Source organism: Passer montanus, unplaced genomic scaffold (genome assembly GCF_014805655.1).
Source record: "Passer montanus isolate IOZ18808 unplaced genomic scaffold, ASM1480565v1 scaffold75, whole genome shotgun sequence".
Classification (NCBI taxonomy): Eukaryota; Metazoa; Chordata; class Aves; order Passeriformes; family Passeridae; genus Passer; species Passer montanus.
In genome coordinates this window covers 2,758,631-2,777,353 of record NW_024372702.1, presented here as the reverse complement: position 1 = coordinate 2,777,353, position 18,723 = coordinate 2,758,631, and the positions used below count along the sequence as shown (strand labels likewise).

Sequence of the window (18,723 nt, the reverse complement as noted above, 5' to 3'; positions counted from 1 at the left end):
AAAGTACTCATTCCAGACAAAAACATATCAAAGCCTCTAGAACAAGTGTACAACAGCTATGAAATTGCTTTAAAAGCTCACACTAAAACCTCTCCATAGGTAAGAAAGGAGAGAAAGACATGGAATTAGGAGCCTAACATATTTCAAGAATCACGTTCAGCCCCTCTTTCTAAAGCCTCTGTCCTAAGACACTTCTTCAGAAACTTTGTGGACTAAAGAGATTTCCAAGCCATTCAACTTAAAAAAAAGCTGATTTGTGACTACTAAACCAGCTGTCAACTTAGTTTTAAGTATATAGAAAAATAAAAGGTATCTCAAATCATGTAAGCATCCAAGAAAACAGATTTTAGGACACAGGCAACAGCTCTCTGTTAGTGTTCCTCTAGCAGATTTCAGATTCTTATGACCATTGTGCTCACCAGCAGCTGGTATGAGCGACTGATCCAGGCATCAGTTGCCAGCTGGGCTTCTACAGCTTAAACTTTCTCACCTGTGGGTGACTGGATCTGTGTCAAGCTTCAAGTCTTTCTAGGATTCTTTTCCACAAGCTGAGAAGCTGTGAGTGACTCAACATGCCATTAGTTTGACAGATTATTCTAGGGCTCTCGCCACACTAGTAGCTGATCATCCCAGTAAACAGCAATTCCTCCATACAGAAACTGCTTTTCCAACTTCTTTTTGTGCAAGTAAATTCCGCATCACTTTTTTTTCTCTCTCACCTTTTTCCTCTCACCAAACCCAACGCCTACACCTCAACATCATTACATTTTTAGCTATCCTGTCCAACCTCTCATTTACCTCTCTCTGTTCTCCCTCTCCAAGTAGCCACAGAACATACTGGATTTTTTCTGTTTGTCCTTTGATCAGATCAGAAGAGCTTGATTTGTGCTTCCACTGCTTATTGCTGAATGTAGCCGTGGCCAAATAACTGGACTCTTAATGTTTCAGAACAGTGAAGTGGGAGTGTTGGTTTAACTCTCAGTTCAACCCCTACCTGAATGAAAGTCAGAGCAGCCAGAGGTGTTGTCTGGCACTGGGATTCAGCAAGAGCTTCCCTTCGGAGCACCGGAAGGAGATGTGTTTGCAGATGATTTGATTAGTTACCGCTTGCAGATCCCCTCTAACAGTTGGCATGCAAACTGCAGCCAGAACATTTATCTGAGTAATAACAGCTAGGAAATGCTGTAACCCTTTCAGTCTCTGTGCCTGCTATCCATATAAATAGGTGAATGTAATAACAAAAGATGAAACTGCCAGCAAAGGTCTTTGAGTTTGAATGGTCCAGCAACAATTCAGTAGCAGGCTAGAAAGAAAGACCCAGTCATATCCCTGATTTAAGTGAAATTCACAGATGACCACAGATGAAGGTATATGCATATACATTTATCCCCTCCCTGGTTTCACCAGGGTTTATTTCCAAGATGATGTAACCTCAGCTTGATAAGGATATGCATACTGCACACAGGATGCTCCAGCTACTGCACTGAGCTCTGGCTGCTGCACTGTCAGTGCCAGGGAATTTTATTGAGAAAACCAAGTGTCCGTCACACTGCTTTGCCACTTCCTATCCAGTCACCATTAGGGATGTGTGAGTGACAGTTCTGGTACAGAAACAAAGCCATGTAAAGAAAGGTGAAGCAAGGGGGCAAATGACCAATAAAAATCAGACTTCAGGGAAGAAATCAAGAATATTTTCCCAAGAGCCCCTTTCCTGCAACCAAACTTGGACCAATATTGTTGCCCATTCAGCCAGACATGCTACAGTCCTGCAGGACAGCATGATCCCTTCAGTTCAACGAGTAACAAGCTTCAGTTTCAGCCTTGCTGACCTGGGATTCACATTATGTATTATCACATAAGTCATTTTGCTTCAGCAAAACAATGAAGCAAAGAGGAGTACAGTGAAAACAGTACCAGGACCCCTCCCTGTAAGGATCACAACAGCCGCTGGGCAAGTTCTAAGCTGACCCAACGTGGAAAACATTCAACTTCAGTGACTTGATGGAAGGGGTTGTTTCTTTCACCATAGTTAGTGAGGCACCTAAAGAACAGCCATTCCATGTAACACTTAGATTGTTTCTTCTCCTTCCAACTCAGAATTTACAGACTTAATAGCTTTATTCCCAGATAACAAGCTCAGCATTTCAAAATACTATTTTCTGACACTGCAAGTTATTCCACTTGTAGCAGCTGCAGCCAAAAATGCATGCTCCATGAGGCAGGGACTCCAAAAAGCACCTGTAGCCCTTTAAAGGCTTAGTAAAGTACAAGTAGTTTCAGTCAAGGATATTTACTCATTTATTGAATCCATTGCTTAGGTAAATGGTAATGGAATCAGCTGGAGCATGAGACATGAGCTGAAGATCAGGGATTTCTAACTGAAGTGTGAGTAACAGGATGTTGTTTTTTCCCTTTATAAGTCCTAGTTCAAATTAAAATAACCTGTAGGCCAGAGGTTAAAGTACCCTCCAGAATAGAATGTGAGAAATTTAAATAAATCTGATGTACATGAAAATTACAAAATCCCATCAGGAAAAAAATAGTGCTTGAGCCTTCACCTACAGAAACAGACTCCTGGTTAATACACATCCCTGTTTTACTTCTGCTGCAGGAACAGGCCTCAGGATAATGTATGCAGCTAGTTTTTCTTAGCAATAAGGGAACTCCTCACAACTCCTCACTGAGACCATCATTTAATTAGTGGTTCCATGTGGAGAAGGATAACTATCTTCTGCTCCATGCTCCCACACCATCTTGAAGAACAAACAATACAAGGACTGCTTTCCAACATCTAACCTAAAACCCCTTTTTTCAGGCCACAATTCTCTTCCTAAGGCCCTTTGAGAAAAGCCACCTGGCTCAGTTCCCTCCCATCCAAAGCAAATGGATTTCCCATCTACAGCTGCACGGGTGGAGAGGCCATGGGAGGCAGGACCCATGGACTGTGATGGGAAACACGCACCAACACAGACTGGGCATGCTGCTGAGCAGCAGCACCCAGTTCAGCCACCTCTGGTTACTGCTCCTTTACTGGATCCTAGGGAGCAGTCTGGAAGGTCAGAAAGGCAACCCGGACAGGAATTTACCAGAGCAGAAAGCAAAACTTAGACTTTACATGGTAAAAGCAGGGAAAAGAGATGGGGTAAAGGCAGCTGATAGGACCAACAGCACAGAAGTCGAGATTCAGCCACCTTATCTTCCTCCACATTTTAGATGACCTAAAGCTTGTACATTAGAAAGTCACTTAAAATTTTCATATTGATTACATTGATCTCAAACTTCCATACTGGAGAAAGATGTTGCAGTTTCAACCACTCCAAAGCTGTGTCAGTTTAACTAAGTTTCTAGTATCAAGTTGATGTGCCCAAGCTAGTTTGACTCCAAGTGTGGATTAAGCTTTTGAATTCTGTTTCCTCCACAGACTGCCTTCCAACAAAAGTTACAAACTGACTGCAGTTGGCAGAGCTTAAAGAAGGCAAAGCAAGTAGGACAGAAATAAGTTATTGTCTATACAAGAAAGCTGAACCAGCACCTAAGTGTGACTATACACATTTACTCAGTAGTCAGACTAACTGTAGTAGCTTCCCACTTCAGCCATCTGCTGTCTCCAGGAGAGAAGCGAGAAGAGTGCCCAGGCAACTTGTGTGTGAGCCCACCATGTAAACGATTGCCTGAATGGAAGCTTGTATTGCAGCACTGGATAATTTTAGACAAAGAAGTCAACACCCGTCTTTGCCTTTTCCCCTACAGCCCTAAAAGTCAGGGGACAAAAAATAAACTAAGGTATCCGGTAACACGACATACTCTGAGATGAGCTCACAATAATTAATAAATTAATACAGGCACAGGCATTGGGCTGGAGATGTTCTACCCTGGGAAGCCCCCACTGGCCAATCTTCAGCAGCTTTGGATATACAATATATCACAAAACAATGAGGCCTCACCTGGAACAGATTCCCATCTCAAGAACCTTTTTTGAAACTAGTATATGCATAACTAGAGAGCTGACATATACATCATCTTTCTAAAGTTAAAAAAAAAGCCAGTCTAAAAATTCCTGTTCTGAGTCAGAGTCCACAAAGCCTGGCCCTAGTGAGTCCAGCACACTCAAAGAAACATCTCTTGCTCTTCTAGGAAATGAGATTTTGGGCAAGACTGGCATAATCATTGTTGTAATCGGTGACAGATGTATACATGCTATCATCCTCCAGTTCTGGCCTTCATTTCAGTTTTGCATCAACAGTCATATATTCCAAACCCTACACTGTTTGAAGTGGTAGACAAGAAGTTGGAAAGCTGATAAAACTAAAATCATTATTCCTGCTAGCCACTAGGGCACACCACCTTAGTATAAATGACTGTGAACCCACTCATGCTTTGGATGCAGTGATAGGGTGCAAAAAGAAACCACCAGTGTAGTACCAACGTCTCCAAACAATGAAAGCAGTATGGGGCATCACCTGCCTACACTGCTGGAGGAGATCACACCACATGTAGGCTGTAGATAGGTCAATTACCATTGTATATATACAAGTCATCAGCACAAGAGCACAAATCAGCAGTTAAATTTTTTATTACGGTATTATCCTTAATATGTCATGTAATCATTTCCCTAAACCACCAAAATCTACATCTCAGGATAGTATAGCATCTTTGCCCTAATGGTTGTGCCAGAATTTTGCTTCCTATGTGGTTGTGGGGAGAGAAGAAAGAAAAAAAAACTCACACCTCCCCCCACAGACTTTTCAATTCCCACTTGGAGTTTAACTACACATCTTTGACCTCTTATGGTGATCTCTTCAATTTAAGATACAGCTACACAAGAACCCACCACAGCCTCTATTCTATTCTAAGTATTCTATTACTAGAATAGTTATTGACAGACACAACTCACTAATTCTCTACACTTTAATACCACTGAGTCAACTTACCTCCTAATGCTTCATAGCTTTTGTCACATGTACAACAGGTATGACATAGCTCATAAGCATTGGCAACATTTCCTGGCCAGTACCAAACTCAGGGCAACCCTAGACAAACAAAGTTAGAAAACCTCACCAGTCAGTGAGATGTGTCATCTTGTGCTAAAAAGGAACAGCTTTCCTGTTATCAAAAAAGCCATAGACCAAGCCTGTGGAACACATGCAACTAGACAGTGACTTCAGTCTAAAGATTAAAATGACCAGCAGTACTTTAGAGGATAAAAATATAGTCATGTCTCCAGAAGCCTTACATAAGGGTAAATACGCAAATGTTTCCAATAACACCTGCATCCTTCAGAAATCCCACAGCCCATGGCTAAATATGAGACAAAGGGCCACTGAGAGTGTGGGGAACTCACATGTTTTTTCTGCTTAGAAGAAATAACAGCCACTATGTTGCCAAATAAGAGGTCACCAAAAAACATCCACCACCTCCTAAGAGGTATAAAGGAGTTGCATTCCTTGCTCATAAAAAAGGGACTGCCATTCCAGAGCCAGGCAAAAGCAGAACCCAGCAGTCACTGGCAGTCTGTTTTGTGACTGAAGTGAGTATTCAAGGCCCAGGGAGAACATTTTTACTTGTTTCTCATGCAGCCAGGACATCTTAGAACAAAGCAAAGAGTGATGCAGTAAAGCATGAGGTAGGCATGTAGGAATCATCTCATCTCACGACGGGAGCAAGGACCAGTGTTGAAGCAGGGAGAGGGAGCAACAGCAAGCATAGAAAATTCTACTGCAGTCCTGCAGAGCAATCACGCTGAAACAAGATTATAGATTCGTGACTCCCCAACTCAAGGTTAGACTACAGTGAAAAAAAAGCTTAAAGAGATCAAGCCTGCCTTCAGATACAAACACATGTTTTCCACAGCAAAATGAACTTTTGAGATGCCTAATGGAGATATAGCACAGAATACCTTTATCCATATTGCCTCTAGCAAACAGCACCAGGCATACTCCTTGCAGTGCCTTGACTACCTGCACAATGAAGCTAGCAAATCTCAGGCATGTTCTGTACAGTCTCTTCAAACTACAAATTCATTTTGGTTCAGCCATTTTCCTGTTTTCATTCAGAAAAGCTTGAGTTTTTAGGCAATCTTTCAGAGTACTGCAGATGCACTCATGCATGTCATTACCTAGGAGGGAGAACTCAGGCCACCAGCAATATTATTCTCCATAGACAGATGTGGGTCCAGCAATTTGGGAATACACCCCTCCTGTCAAAAACCTAAGCTAACTAACAGCTTTCAAGGAGGGTAGCCTAGCTACATCTCCAATCCCCTGAGAAGTGTTCAAATTTGTTGTCAAAATGGTCACTGCAGAGCTAGTCTATCTGCAACATCCTCCATTCGCACAAAGAGCCATTCCTGTCCTGCAAAGACTGCACCCAGATACAAGTGAGGGTCTGTCACAGCACAGTACCCAGCTGCAGCACACATCAACATAATCTAGGACCCTCTGTGTATTGCTAAAGCAATACCGTTGAGAGAAACTTCACAGCACAGCTAACCTTAGCTGTGGGTTTAAAGTACAGCCCATAAATAACTGAAGAGTCGAGATTCTTCTGCTACGAAACACAGAGGCTATATTAAGAATATGACAGCTCCTGGGGAAAACAAAAGCTGGCAAGGGGAGAAAAGACTATCCCTGCTTGGCATCAAGCAGTGCTTCATTTATTACAGATTTATATAAATCACTGGCATTTGACCAATACCAAGTTTCTAGATTATCTCCAGCCAACAAAAGTACTTTAGTCTGTGCTGGTTAAAAATATTCAACTTTTTGTCCTCAGCTTGCCAGGAACGGCTATTTTTAGTAAGACTCCAATCAACCTTATCAAAATCAAGCATCAAAAATAGACTGGAGAAACACTGGAAGCATATACTATTTTTAGCTGCTCCATCTATCCCTGCCGTTATCCACAAATTCTGACTGCACAGACCATGCATGAGTGCTTAGTTATTCTAGGCAGATCTTAGTCGTGACCCTTTTTTTCCCTGAACACCTGAATGCAGAAAACACTCGATTGATTAAAGATTAATACAGCCGCAAACCATGACAGCTGCCTTTCGTCTGAGTGCTTTTGGGGAGGGGGAGAATACAGAATGACAGAGAGCTTGCATCAGTATTCCTCTTGGGGATCCATTACATGGAAAGAAAATTGCTATTTCAATTCCCTTTTGTTGCTAAAAATAGCAGCCCCAATTGATTCAAGCAAACAGGGCACCGGCTTAGCAATGCCAAATTTAGAAACCACTGAAGTCCCAAAGAGTGAACGCTAACGCAGTCTAACACATGCCAGCTCATATTTAACAAAGAACAAAGAAGATAAGCATGCCGGCTGCAAGTTAATAAGACAGCAGCAACTCCCTGCATTTTTATTAAATAAAAACAGAAAACTCTGTGCAAAAAATAAGACAAACTTCACATCTATTCTCAATTTAACTGCTGAAATAGGAAGCCTCATCAGAAAGGTCTGTATCCGAGCTGGAATCCTAGAAGTACATTCTTTTTTTCTTTTTTTTTTCATATAAAGAGGTTTTTTTCTGCACAGAGGAGCTAACACCTAATGGTCAGGCTTTGAAAAGACAGGCTACAGAAAAAGGTTGAATTCCCAAAACCAAACACTTACGTGGTAACAGCTTGTGTCTAGGAGCTAGGATTGTGGGTAGAAAAATATTCTATAAATATCACAGCACTGACAAGTTCTCATTTCACCCAGAACTATAGCAAGAAAGGGTTTTGGGCAGTGCACTCTGAAGATTCTTTATATTTGAGAACTAGATGCAATCTAGAAATCTCTACAAGAAAAGCATACTGAAGAATTCATTAAAGTCACACTCAAGGGTTCAGCAATTCCAGTTCCAGTTGCCTCTATGGGAGCTCTCCCAGTTCAGGCTGGTTGTCTTTCATGTGCTCAAACTCCTCACTCTTTGCTGTGAGGTCTTTTTTTCCTGTTAGTCGAGGGCTGCTGCATTATGGACATGGGAGTCTGGGAGGAGAGGGGGAATTCTGTTATCCTGTTCAGAAGACCCCACCCCATCCTTTGCTGCTTTCAAGCCTTTTGATCCAGAAAATGCCAGGTGAATCCAAGATTGTCCTGAATTAAACTTTCTGCAGTAGCAAGTAAGTTGTTCAGATCACCTGCTCAAGCCAGTTCAGGTTGAGTTAAGCATTTGCAAAGGCTACAGCTGCCTTCTGCTCTGTAAGACACTACAGTAAGAGTTACTGCACAGCATTAATATTCAGCAAAAACAACCTCTCGTTTGTTCATCGTTCTGAAATACGTGACAGATGCTGACTGTCACGGCAAGCACGACCAGGCCAAAAAAAACACATGCATAGAGGTCATTCAAATTACCATTTCTGGTTCTTCCTGCCTCTAGGAGGGGGTGAATACAACACGAACATTTTAGAGATCAGATAGCTCAGGACTGGCACCATCTGAAGGCTTTCGGTGTGTTTGCCACTGGAAACACACACAGATAAGTCACTTTGCTGAGAAGAAACTAAGCAGCCAGAAGAAGGGCCTCTGGGTTTAGAGCCTGCAATGCTGAAAGACAACTCTACATCAGAAGTCACTACAAGAAAATTGAGATTTTTTTTTCCTCTTTCACTAAGTATTTGTAGCAGGCAGAAAAATAAATTCCAGTTAGCGACATGGCAACAAAGACTCAACACTTCCAAGTAGAAGAGGATAACAAGCGATCCTGGCAAGCTGTGGGCATTTTCATTTCAAGTCAAAGATATGCAAGGTGTCAGAATAATTGTGAGCATAGAAAAAGTAGAGACCGGTATAAAATGCAGCACTAGATCCATTTTTAATCAAAAGGCAAACTGTGTCAAACTTCTAAAAGGTATGATCTGTTTAGACAAGAATAATGCTCCAGACCTACCAGGCAACAGAAAATAATTTTACACGATGAAACATAAATATCTTAGAATATCATCAGGGGCTGCCTGGGGAAGCATCTACAATGGTTCAGACCAAAACCAGAATTTTATCAGGATAAAAGCAAACAACTAGTTACACTCCACAGAGACTGATCTCAGCACAAATCCTGTTCAGCACTGTTACTAGTGACCACCACACAAAGAAGGAAATGCTTTATGAACTTCACAGACAGCCTAGCTCTGGGAAAGGATCACAATGGCACACTGCAAAGAATTACATGGGTCTACAGACCACAGGAATAAAACATAATATTGCCAGATATTATACAGTGACACAGAGATACCAGATATCAACATACACACTTGAGACTAACTTTGTTTAGAGGTGAGGTGACCATTGTAAGGAAGGGAAAAGAAGTTTCTGGTCTTTCTATTGAAGGTATCAGTGTCTGCATACAAAATTGTCTGTAATTGTCCTTCTGATGCAGATATAAAGACAACTTATATAACCACTGAGGTGCTTCCTGTACTAACAGGAAACAATAATACATTAAGCAATTTAAATGGGAACAGCTGCAAAAAAGAATTTTTAAAAAAGGGCTGCTAAGATGATTTAGAGTTAGCTGTTCTAGGAGATGAGTTCAAAAGGGTTTTGTTTGCTCTTCATAAGCTCCCATAGGGTAATCGTCAGAAAAGAAAAAGTTTAGGCTAGCATTGGGAAGACAATATAAATTGGTTGCTTGTGACCAACTGGAAATCACTATATCTCAAAGAAAGAAAAAAAACAACCCCTGTTTCTGACTCTGAAAAGCAGAATAAGAGTAAGGAACCTGACCTGCTGGAAGAGATCTGAGATATGGGTCAAGCCAGAGCTAACTCCAGAAACAGAGCTACAAACTTGGAACAAGAATCTGTTCATTACTATCTATTTAATGGAACAGACAGAAAATGGGAAACAAAATAAGCCTGACTGTAATTTGTTTATTGTTTTTGATACATTCTGTCCACTGCATGGGTCTACACTTCCTCAGGTTGTCAGAGAGCATCACAGAAATTCTCCTTCCTCCCCCACCATCTCAACACACAATTTGACTTCCACAGGGTGTCTGTTCATCTCTTCATGAGAAAGAGACTAGCTGCAGCTAGAGACAAAACACAAAAATGTGCAAGTCAAACACACCGTGGTCCTAACAGAGCAGAAACTCTGGTTCCATGAAGCACTGGAACTGGGAAGGGGTTCCCTCATGAACCCCTTATCCTGCAGGCAGTAAGTCAAATCATCTTACTCAAGCACCTCCCTATTCACAGTGAGGACACCAGCCTCCGTTTGAGGCATGAAAAAAAACAGCAGCACCTTGTAATGGTTTTTTAAAGATCAGACCGTAGGCATGAAATTGGTGCAGTGCTAAATACAACCTTTTCTCTGCACCTTTGAAATACTGTTTGACCTTTCACAGCATCATGACTAGGACCTGAACTATTTGCAGTTATACAAAACACAGTTTTAAAGAAATTTCTAAATGAAGGTTTGGGTATATTTCAAGCATAATGCATCATTCTGTATGAGCTTGGCACATCCAACGCGTCACGTCATTAGGGAAAAAGAGATCCATGTCAGTATTCACCTGCTCCTTTGCACACATCCAACCATTCTTACTGGAAGCAAAGGGGAAAAAAACCAACACAGTGTAGACAAGCTTTCTCACAGTATAACCATTTTACACCAAGAACAAATCTTCCAGCTCAGAACACAGATGCAGCCAACCCAAGACTTGGGTAGTGGTCAGCAAGAGGTACTGAGGGGAGATTTTGAGAAGTCAAGTATTACCTACTTCTCCAGGATGCTCTTCCTGTCTCCATCTTGCAGCTCTGCATTTTAGTGAACAACAGCTGGTGATTTTGGACAAATCCACATGAGACAAAGCTATTAAGGTATTTTAGAATAACTTTTTTTTTTTAATCCATGTAAACCTTTAGCATGTAATACAGACTGTAACAAGAAGCCACACAGATGAACCATATCCTGCATGGGACAGCATCATCTCCTCCTGTTCTTTTTGAAACTCATCTGTTAGTTTGGGATTTGACGCTTTCTCCACTACCCCTTGATCATGGCAAGCAATGACACTCATCACTTTGCTTAACTTTCTCTCTGTCCTTTAAACTGATGTTGCGGATTTTCAAGTTATTTTATACATTACTAAACAGGTAAATCTAACAGATATAACAAAATTTTTAAGATTAGATATTTAGGAAACCCTTTGAGAAAAGCCTCTATCAGAACCCCCTTGGACTACAGGTCTGCAGACTGCAAATTTAATTTTAAAAATTACGTACATTTAACACACCAGACTAACCATATTCCACATATCAGAAAAACCATATTCCTTCCCTACTCCCAGAATTAAAATCTTCATTTCAAATGCAAGTTACAGAGTAGAATTTCACTGCATCAACAAAATACCAAAAATAGACAAACTGGGAAGCACCGAAAGACTATGGAGACACTCGGGAATACATTCTCAAAACACAGCCTGCCAGCTTTGAGCTGAGAAGCCCATCCAGACCTAAGTAGCTCACCCAGAACGACTGGGTGCCTCTATATGGAGCCTTCAGAACTCCTGAAAAGCTAAGGAATGCCTTGGAGTCATACATTCATCCAGCCCTGCTCTCACCCAACAAATCTCCTTGCAGCAAGCCCCGAGAAGGAAAGCAGAGAGCTGCTGCCTCATCTCTTCTTCCTGTAACACTCCTTCCAACTGAGTATCATTAACCTTTATGATATTATAGGTCTAGTCTCCAATCCTTAACCAATTATTTACAATGTGGTTTCAATCCTATCATAGTCAAAATATATGTAGGAACTCAAACACGTGGGGTACTTAATTTTTTCTGGAATATCACCTATCGCCTGACTTTCCTCCACAAAGCCGTCTCCTTAGGGTTTCCAAATTCTGACATGCAAAAATTAAAATGTTCCATATTTAGGGAGGGATGATACAAATCAGGACAGCTACTTAGCTGTGCAGAAGCAAAAACAAGTTTTAACCCTGAGAAAGTGTTGTATTATCTCATGCAGCAGAAATATTATTAGGTGCATCTTTAGTACAGCTGATAAAGTCTATCTTTGATAAGCAACTTTTTAATTACAGACATTTAAGGAGTTTACAAGTCACACCATAAGCTCAGTATACTATCTTCCCATAAACAAATGCACACAATTGTACCTGAGAACCTTCCTTAGGAAGATCTCAACTTACCATGTCTCTACAAATATTATCAAAATCCTATCCATTTTCTCCCCCTTAAAGCAGTTTAGCACGCGTGGATATATAGTTTAGGTGTATTAAATCTCCACTTCTAACTCCAAAAGTATCAGTAACCAACCATTCTTAAAATTTTACTGCTCTTACATTTGAGAATACCTGCTATTACTTATCATAAGCTCGGCCCTGCCACAACAAGCCACCTTGGGTACCAGTGCTCCAAAGACTTCAAAAGCTTTTAAAATTATAAATAAAACTAATCAGGATAGAGTTGACTTAGACCTTCAGCTACTGGTATAGTATAATCACCTTTTTTTTCTTGTTTCGCTCAGTCCTCTTTGAGCATTTGAGATCACATGATTTCAGGAAAAGCCTTAGCAGCCAGACCACTATGAAACCCATCACCCTCACAGGTGAGGTGTCCCTGGGTTACAAGCTAACTTGGCTCCAGCAGCAAGTTGTTCCTGGCTTCCACCTTCCACAAGCAACAAATCTTCTCCAACACCACCAAAAGCAGTGAAGAGCCACTGAAAAACAAGCTCCCATTACCGCTACACAAAGATTCCCATGTTTGAGCTCAAGGGGAAAAGGGAGGGAACATCAGCTGTACCAATTGCTCAGATGACAACAGTTCCCTGCCAACCTAGAGGCTCTTCAAGGACACAAAGAGCAATTCTTTAAGAAAGCCTCAGGTTTTCTACACAAACAGGACAGCTGCAGGAGGTTCTGAAGTCCAGCACCCCAGAAAGCAACTGCAATGTGGCAATCCTGCCATGGAATTTGTGCTGCAGATTCATGCTTAGTGAGTTACTGCCTCACCATCCAAAAACTGTGTGGCTTTGAGCCCCTCCTGCCAGGCACTAAACAATTCTAAGTATTTCACACCAGAAGAGATCTCCCATTTTCTATTGTTAGAAGTCAGCTGGCCCATATCCATTTATTGCAAAGAGACCTTGAATGGCTTCTCCCGGAAGTAATTTCACACCTGACCAGCACCCCAAAACCACACATGAAACTATTTCTCCACAGCACTGCCAGGTGGGGGTATTTTGGGGCAAGCAGAGAGGGCAGCTGAGGTGACCAGTCCAGCAGGAGGCTGGTTTTGCCCATCCCATGCCTTTGCTGCTTGCACCAGAGCAGTTCACCCTCTGCAGACAATAAGCAAAGCTGCGTAAGCAGCCGAGCACAGAAGATGAATGAACCGTGTGACGCTAAAGATCTGTGAATTGAAAAATCTAATGCATGAATTAAAGTCCGTACCCTCGTTCCCCCTCTCCCTTTCCCCCCAAAAAAGAAATGTATATAGCATGACATAAAAGGAGAAATAAGAGAGAGGTGGAAAAACATGGTCTGACACATTTAAAAAAATTGATGGCCTGTCACCCAGACGCTGATGAATATTTTTTACAGGATAAAAATGGCAACCTAGAGTCTAAAAATAAAATGCTGTGCTGCAGACCTGTCTGGTTCAGCAACACCACTGGAATACAAACACACTCCTTTGCTGGTGATTCTTGACTAAGATTTCAAAATAAGAGAAGGAATAAAAGCACTGTACAATATATATTCGATTTTCAAGAGAAGGGATTTGGGGTTTGTGAGATGTTTTTTTAGTGTGAATTCAGATTAGCATTATATTTCACTTGCATTGTGTAACTACCAATAAAAAAAAAAAAACCTGCTAAATTTTAAGTGATTGATGAGAAGAGCAGAATACCTCAAGCTGCACAAAGCTTTTTTTTCTTCCCCTCCCCTGACAATTACAATATAAGAATATATTTATCAGTACCTTTAAACTGTAATTTCAGTAAGCCTAAAAATGTATTTTTAGAATCATGCTGCAGACAGAACTGTGGACAATGCTATTTTGAAACTCACCCCACCCTCAGAGACAGAAAATAAAACCTTTGCTTCATTCTCTATCACAGTTCAGATTAAAAATGTGCTTAGCTGAGAAGTAAAAATGACTGAACATCATTCACAAGAAGCACTAAATTCTCAAGACTATCCACACTGCAGACAGGCTGCCTTATGCAGTATAGATGCTATTTTTAGCAAGTGATGCAATAGCTGCAAGGGCTCTCCCAGAACCTTTAATTTATGAGACCAAGCCATACTAAAACGTGTTTCAAGATACCTAATATCCCTGCACTGTCACCTTCCCATTCTCTGCACCAGCCTACTACCCACACAAGTCACTCCTTTTTAAGTTTCACCTTCCAAAAAAGAGACAGATTCTGCATGTGAAGAGAAAATCTGTATCTATACATTCGTCAGCAAACACACCTGTCCTGCAGTGTATATGACAAGAAAGTTACACAACACTGTACAGAGATTTTCTGACCTCCTGGTTTTCTATTGAAATACAAAGAGCTTGGCTTCCTTGCTGAATTTGTGTGAAGACTTTGAAAAGCCCACAAAGCTAATACATCTAATCCTTCCCCAAGCTGTTTCCATTCTTGGAGGTCTTTTTAGAAGTTCTTGTGTCTAACAGACAACTGTTAAGACACATTTCTGCTAATGACTGTTTCAACAGCTAAAAAATCTAAAAACCAAGAAGAGTTCCTGAAATGCTAGGGCTTTTAAAAATTGTTTTAAAAATAGATTAGGGATTTTCCAGCCCTTTGGATCTGTGGATCCTTTATGTTCTGCAAGAGCCATGTGGACCTCTGTGTAATAGAGTCAAGTTTACTGGTAAGCTTTGCACTGACCCCTTTTAAATTCTAATTCCATCTGCTCCCTCCCAAAACCCCCAGAGCTAATCCCAAAATCAGAACTACCCAAGAAACTACTTTTGTTTAACTTCCTACCTCCAGGGGCCCATGAGAGGGGACACTATCCAACAGTTTTAAAAAAGCCTTTATGTTTTGAATGTGTAGTCATAGACAAAATATATTATGTGTGTTATACAAATCCAAGATCCCAATTTGCTCCCCTGCAGAGTTTGAGTCCTTTGCTTATTAACACAGGCAGGGGACATACAAGAGCTCTTACCTCCTATTTCATACTATCCATTTATCAGTCATGGCCAGCATTTAGGGCTCGGGAGAAATTCCTATATGTGTATCATGTTCCCAAGTTTTACACCTCAGCTCCCATAGTGCACTAACACACTGTGGGAGAGCAGGTATAAAGATGGCTCTGGGAACAGCAAAAGCATTTGCTTTGTTTAAGGATAGCTCCAAGCTCTTTCCTCTTCATGAGCTCTCATCATGGCATGTACCACGCAAGAAAGAAGTAGGAAAGCTCGACAAAACTTCTTGCTTGAAGCAGTAAAGGTCTGCCTCCCCACCACCCACACAATGTATTCACTTCCTCCCCCACCAACACAAGCATGGGGAAGCCAAAGTCAGCAGAATTTGTAAGATCTCCAGGCTCTCTGAGAAAAAGGAATCCAACTGCAAAGAGGTGAGACTTGGAGAGATTTCATTCAGAAGCTCTCACTCTCTCAGAGATCCTGTCTGCTCAGAAGTAGAACAGAAACTGAACAGGAAGACACCCAGTGATATTTTATTCATTTTGGCTGGAAGCAACATTAAAACAAGCTGTACGCTGAGAAAGTAGCATTAGCTCCAGGGACACAGGTATGAAAATAAGGATTCTGCAGAACAGCTGAAGTGGAAACAAAACTCATGCCCAAATGTATAACCTGTTCAAAAGTAAGGAAGTTGAAGCATAGAGACTTACATATCTGACGGCCCCTAAAAGCAGGATAGGAAGCATCACACCAGGAATTTTACAAGGCCTTGTGAAGGTAATAGGAGGATAACAGCAAAATGCAAGTTCAGGCCCTTCAATGTATATACAGTAGAAAATAAGTGTACATCAGGTTCACACCAGCACAGCAGGAGCAATGACAAGCCAGAAGAACAGATCAGTTTCCATAGCCAGTTCCAAATGGTTTTACTGGGACTAAGTGAGAGCACAGCAACCACATAATGTGTCCCATTAGACACAAAAGTAAGAATCATTGTTAGTGTCCTAAGAGGCTGAAAGAGCTGCTCCCATTTCACCCAGCCCACTGCTCCTCACTTGAGGCTGCAGAACTGTGGGACTGCAGGATATTCACAATCCTTTTTAGATCTGTAGGCAGCTTCTCTAGGGTAAATGCAGACTGAAACTAATGTGACCACTACAGGTGAAAGTCTCCAGCACTTAAAATGGATAATAAAATGAACAAGAAGCCACCTGAGCTAACTAGCAAAGCAGTTCACATTAAGCAAGAACCAAAATCATCTTGTTTAGAAACAATATTGGATCTAATAGAATCTTATGTTTCTGTTCTCATTACTAGAAACATCCAAAATTTCAGGTCACCCAAAACCATCAGTTCCCAAGGACAAAAAAAAAAAAAAAAGACTGGATCATTTAAGCTTCCTGTTGCCATCCGAGACACCAACTATCATAAAATACAACTCTTCCTTCCTTCTCCCTTGCAAATTTGGAACGAAGAGTCTGTGCAATCCTACTCTAACCAGCTGCTAAAGTAGCTCTTCTGGGGAGAGAGGAAAACACCCCTCAGGGTGTCCCCTTTTGCAGATTCAAGCACAACTGCACATACACTGAGATCCACAAGAAGCCTGTAAGCATGTTTGTGCTATGCTAGGAATGACTAAATCTTTTACAATCCCTAACTCCAAATAACACCTTTATTTCTGTTAAGAAGTGGAGACCTCTCAGATGTACTGCAAATAAGTTTCTCATGGCTGGTTAGAGGCAAAGATGGCTTTGGGATCATATTTAGTAGATAGTGTTTTGTTAAAAAGATGCAAAGACGAGCACAGATAAAAGATTACACAGCTGACAAGCCTTTATTCTTTATTCTATCAAGATCCTATAAAGGTAAGCCTTACATATGTAAAGAAACAGCACTAGAAGAATCTAAATTTCTACTGTCTTTGAAAATTACCTAATTATGATGAGAAACAATCTACTCAAATAGATGGTTCATACAACAACAACAACCCCCAGAAATTAAGGTTGTTGAAAAGCCATTAAACTTATCTTCCAAAGATACCCTGCCTACACCAAGTGTGAAGTACTCCGCAGTATGTTGTTTGGCATTCTAGCCTTTGCACTGGAAGAGGACACAGAAGGGCAGCTGTGTTTAAACTGGAAGCGACCCGATCACACCGTTTTCGTGCCCCGCAACCGCGGAGCCGCCGCGGAGCCCGGCCCGAGCCGCGCCTCGCCGAGCGGGACGCGCCCGGTCCGCGCCGAGCGCTCCCGGCAGCGCCCTCTGCCCGCGGCAGCGGCTGCTCCATGGAGCCCGGCCCCACCATTCATAAAACGGGGGGCGCGCAGCACCGAAAGGCGACTGTGCCGTGCTGGAAACCCAGCGAATCTGAGCACCACTCTATTTTTTGATCCTAATATATATATATATATACAGTTTGAGCTAAAATGAGCACATTTGGTAATTATTGCTCCGCCGAGGTCCCTTCCGTCCCACGCTCTTAATTACGTTCGCTTTAATTAAGTATTTCTATGCATCCGCGGGGGGGGGAGGAGGGAAGGAGATGAATAATGTTAACACGCCCAAGTTAATCAACTTAGAAGGCAACAGTTGTCTCATGAGAAATGCCCTCGATAAATTACCATGAAGCATTAGGGAGACTCTTACGTTAAAGCGCTCTAGAAATCCTTGACTGTTTTATTTGTATCGGCACTGTTTTGCAATAGGTGTTTGCCTTAAAGATTTAAGGAAGAACTCGAGCAACACTGCCTTTGCTTTCCCGTTTCTAAATAAAGAAACGCCCACCGATGCCTTCTATATTTCACTCCAAGCCCATGAAAACTTGCATATTTTCCCCCGGTGGAAAACTCCCCAGATTTTCCCATGGAAATGAGGTTCCCATCAGGCCTCCTTAAATGTTTCAGCTACGACTGATTGGGTGCACTTTTCCTCTCCCCGGCAGAGCGGGGAGGCAGAGGAAGCGCCCGCGGGCACTGCATGGGCTGGCGCGGGCTGCCCCGGCCCCCGTGCCGCACGTGGACCAGCCAGTGTCCCTGCAGGATCCCTGTCACGCCAGCCGGCCGCGCCTCCCCGGCCCCGGCGTGGCGGCTCCCACGGAGCGGCGGTGAACGGCGGCTCCGCCGATGCCCTGCCCGCCCGGGAAACTTCCGGAGAACCCGGGGAGCGCTCCCCCGCCGCCGCCCGGCTCTCGCACGGGGCAGCCCGCTGCCCCTCGGGGCGGGAAGCCAGGGCGCCCCGGGAGGAGCGGCACTGCGGGCGGAGAAAGTCGTGCGCTCCCGGTAGGGCTCGCACCGGCTGGCCCCACCGCGGCCCCGCAGGCTCTGCCAGCCGGCCCCCGTGACGGCCCCAGGCGCTTCCTGAGCGGAGCGGAGGGAGCGCGTTATGTCACCGGTTAGGTAACGGCGCGGGAGCCGCCGCAGTGACGGCACCACTCCCCCTCCTCCTCCGCCCCCTCCCGCCGCGGCCGGGGCGGCTGAGGTGAGGCGGCATTAACCCTTGTCGGGGCCGGCCTTCCCCCGCGGGCAGCGGATCCCCCGGGAGCGGGGCGGGCTTCCCCCGCCGCCCGCCGGAGGCAGCGGGCCGGTCCCGCCGGGAGGGCGGCCCCGAG

At 42.9% G+C, this 18,723-nt stretch overlaps 1 protein-coding gene across 1 annotated transcript in view; it reads right to left on the bottom strand.

The window, feature by feature from the left end:
* HSD17B12 (hydroxysteroid 17-beta dehydrogenase 12) overlaps positions 1 to 18,723 on the bottom strand; it is an 84,128-nt gene that overhangs the window by 52,151 nt on the left and 13,254 nt on the right.